Genomic DNA, 4,069 nt, shown 5'->3' with positions numbered 1-4,069 from the left:
TATTCCATTTAAAAAGTGGAAGTAACTTTCGTGCAACCTTAAAAATTTTTTTTAAATTGATTTTATCTTTGTTTATCTTCCATACAACTTTGAAACATTTTTGCCTACTAAGTTCAGTTTTATATATTTCGATATTTTGTTTTAGGGTGGAATACCCTATATATATATGTATATTTGTGGATCTTTCCAGTAGTATTCTTTAGTATTTAATGTTTGCTCCAACCAGGGATCAGGCATGTATTATATATGAGGTATTTTATCTTGTATTATACAGTATAATACATCGCTTAGTTTTATAGATAGATAATACAGTTTATTGACCCACAGTTAGAATACTATATTATACTCCATGTGGCACCATCTCTACATTATGTGTATAATTAATTCTTAAAAAGAGATCAATCTCTACATTATCTACGCTAAAAATCAGTCCGAAATTTGCAGACAGCCAGTCAATTAATTGTATACATGATGTAATAAATGATATTTTTGTACAAATAAAATTTGAAAATCGCATTTCTTTCTTATATTTAGAATATTTTCTGTTTTTTTTTTTGAAGGATATATTGCAATTAGAACCACATACTTCTATAAATTACACTGTACTGTTAACTTTAAGTTTGCTCGCCTTGTTTGAAAATCCTAAAAACTTTTTAACTTAAAATAAGATAGATATATATTTGAGCGTTGAAAAAAGAGACTGCGAAGATGTTGAGGGCAAACAATGTGAACAGACCTAATGTTTATAGTTACACTCATCAGTTCTAGGAGTTGATTGCATATGTTAAAATGAGATGAAAATTATAAATTAATTAGAATACTTATAATTTTATGAGTCAACGCCTAATGAATTTATTCTTTTGTTTTTTCATCTCATTTCAAAATATACAATTGACCTCCTGGGGTGTTTAAACGCTCCCCAGGGATGCATTCCAAAATTTGATTCTATCAATGCAAATATCATTTTATCCTTGTTGTTCATCGAATATTAAACAAAAATAAAAAATACTCAGAGTTGACAGAATCAAGTTTTGAAACGCACTCAAAATATCATAATGTTATTCTTGTTTAACATTTGGTGAATTGAAATCAGTTGCATTGGAATAAAAAACACAGTGTCGCTGACGTCATTTCGGGAACAGAAAACGCTTTATGCACATTTCTTGAACTAATAGAACCTACAATGCAATTAGATTATCTTTTCTTTCCACCTACCTTTCCTTTATCTCTTTTAAATATAAAAAAATATTTTATACATTTAAAAAATAGTGAAGATATTATTATATACACTTTTTAAACTTTAATTTCCTACATTGATTTATCAAAAAAGTGACTTTCATATGTATATAATTTGGCTGTTAATTAGATTTCTTAATACGTTCTATTGGGTGTATTATATTGATACTGAATTGGTAAAGCTGTCTTCTTTGGGTGATGTAATTTAATTTTCATAATGGCGTGACCGATTTTACTGATACTATCTTGATACTCCGATTTCCAGGATGATATCTGTTTTCTGTCGATATCTTTACATACTTTTCCCAAATGTTTTATTTCGATTTTTTGTTTATGATCGCGTTCGCGTTTCGCATTTCCATTATATATCGGGAAAGATAAATGACAATATGACGGGCAATCAGTTTTTATGATTATTTTTGTTGGCATACTACATGGTTGGCATTGATCTTTTGTACCGAGGACTGTCAACTCCATATCTCGCTGTGCCATACGTGCAGCTGCTAAAATAAAAAAATAAAAATTTCTTTTCGCAACTTTTTTAGGCAACTTATTAATAACTCATTAATAATACAAAGGCAAATTATGAACGTGACATCTTTATTCTACAGCATTTTTATCGTACTTACCAGGATCACTATAATCCTTTTGATACGTCGTTTTCATAAGATCAATATCTATCGGCGTAGTATCCATCGGTTTTTCCGGAAATGATTTCTCTAACCTTTCATATAAACTAGGATATCCTTCTTTAAACTTTAATTTAAAATTTAATATCCATTACATTAATTTTAATTTTTGTTATTTACATTTAAATTAAAATCTCTTTGTATGTTAATATTATATTAATTTTTCAGAACAAATTTGTCGTAAAATATAAATAGAAATTATATATATACAGAGTATAACACAAAAAGGGAATCGATCCACGAATATATAACACTATTTTTGATTAAATATTTAGTCAAAATGTTTTGAGCCATTTTTTTTACAATGCTTAATAAAGCAGCTATTATCAAAGCTAATTCAATTAACGCGCGCGCGGATATATGTACACTCGCACATACTATCAAGCTCACATATGCTCAAAGGACCCATCCCAGCGCCAAGAAGATTTAAGAAATATAGATTTATACTTTAATTAATGGATATATTGTTCCATGTATATAAATAGAAGTAGATTCATATTTTAAATAAATACATTATTTTATGTATTATAAATTGTTTTGCTTAAAAACGATATTTTTTTAAAATTATTTAGACAAAACAATTATAATTTCATCTTTTATCTAGATAATTTCAAATATACATATATATACATATATATATATATATAAAAGCCAAGAGGAATGTGAATGCATATATGAGCTATGTACATTCGTAAAATAAATCTTTTATTCTAGGATTATAAAACATCACTTATGTAATATGTTAAACAAAAGTTTGAATATTTTCTTTTCTTACGCAAATATTGGTTAGTTGCTCTAATTGCGTTCTATTTCTCTTGGGAGCCCATTCGATTTTGGTTTCATAAATCTTTGGCTCCAGCAGTTGTCCCATAGGACCCATCCGACTCCAATCAGGATATTTCTTAAGTTTTCCATCTAATAATTCTTTATATTCTTGTCGCGAATCAGAAGAGCAATCTTTAATACTTGGTTTAATTGGAGGTTGAATATATGGATGACATATAGACGACACGTAAGGCCAAGTATAGTCTCTCTGATAGGTCGAAACATATTGATTTATTTTATTCATGATTTAATTTCTGGAAATTCCTGTACTATGAAAGTTCCTAATGATGAAAGCTTTACGAAGATTTATGAAGATTTTAAGCCATTGTTTCGACGATTTTTTTGACACTATAAACATCAAATATTGAGATTAAATGTACATACATAAATAATTTTTAATTTTCATTTACCTGTCAATTTTATAATAACATTTTGAAACAATAGTTTATTATTCTATTATAATTTTCATCATATTTGTTTCCAAATTTTTATGCACAACTATCTCTTATTAGCATATTTACGTTTTACGATTACATTTTTTTACTCCAAATTTTCATATACTTTTCAATAAAATTTTTGATGGTTTAATCTTGATATAGAGTGACAACTAACATATTGATAGTCGATTTACTGAGAAAACGCTCCTCAAATTTTTTTGTTTCTAATTTATAGTGATTTACAGAAATATGCAATCTTCAGGGTTCACGTATATCATGGTATACCGGAATTATTCAGATTTCGATTGAAATTATTTTAAATTATATATATTCCTAGAAAATCATTAAAAAAACCTAAGGAATAATTAAATAATTCCGATTGAAATTAATTCTACAATACGTGTTCTACCTTATTCTATAAGTAGACTTCTATATGAGAGACTATAGACTTCTATAAGAGAGGTCTAGACTGCCAATTTCGCCTCCATGTTTGAAGACAATGCTGGGTACTGGGCAGCACTATATTTATGTGTTCAATCACTCTCACATATATAAATTACACGGATAAGCACTGCTCGCGCTGATGTGAACTTTTTGAATTTTGTATTTTTCTTAATCATGCTGCATTATGCTACGTTGTGTCGCAGCTCAATAATATAAAATGTTTAAACCGCAGCTCAATAATATAAAATGTTTAAAGAAAAATTAACTTCAAATTTTTAATAAAACTATACTTTTTATATTTTGTACTTCTCTTAATTGTTATATTGTGCTACGTTTATGCTGATTTGTGTCAAGTTTTTCACGAAGTTTCACGCTGCAATGATATTACTCTCAAATTTTGGAACATTTTGTTCTATGTATATATGTATATATATATAT

The sequence above is a fragment of the Atta cephalotes genome (assembly GCF_000143395.1).
Source record: "Atta cephalotes unplaced genomic scaffold scaffold00047, whole genome shotgun sequence".
Taxonomy (NCBI): Eukaryota; Metazoa; Arthropoda; class Insecta; order Hymenoptera; family Formicidae; genus Atta; species Atta cephalotes.
Note: the sequence above shows the minus strand (reverse complement) of the source record.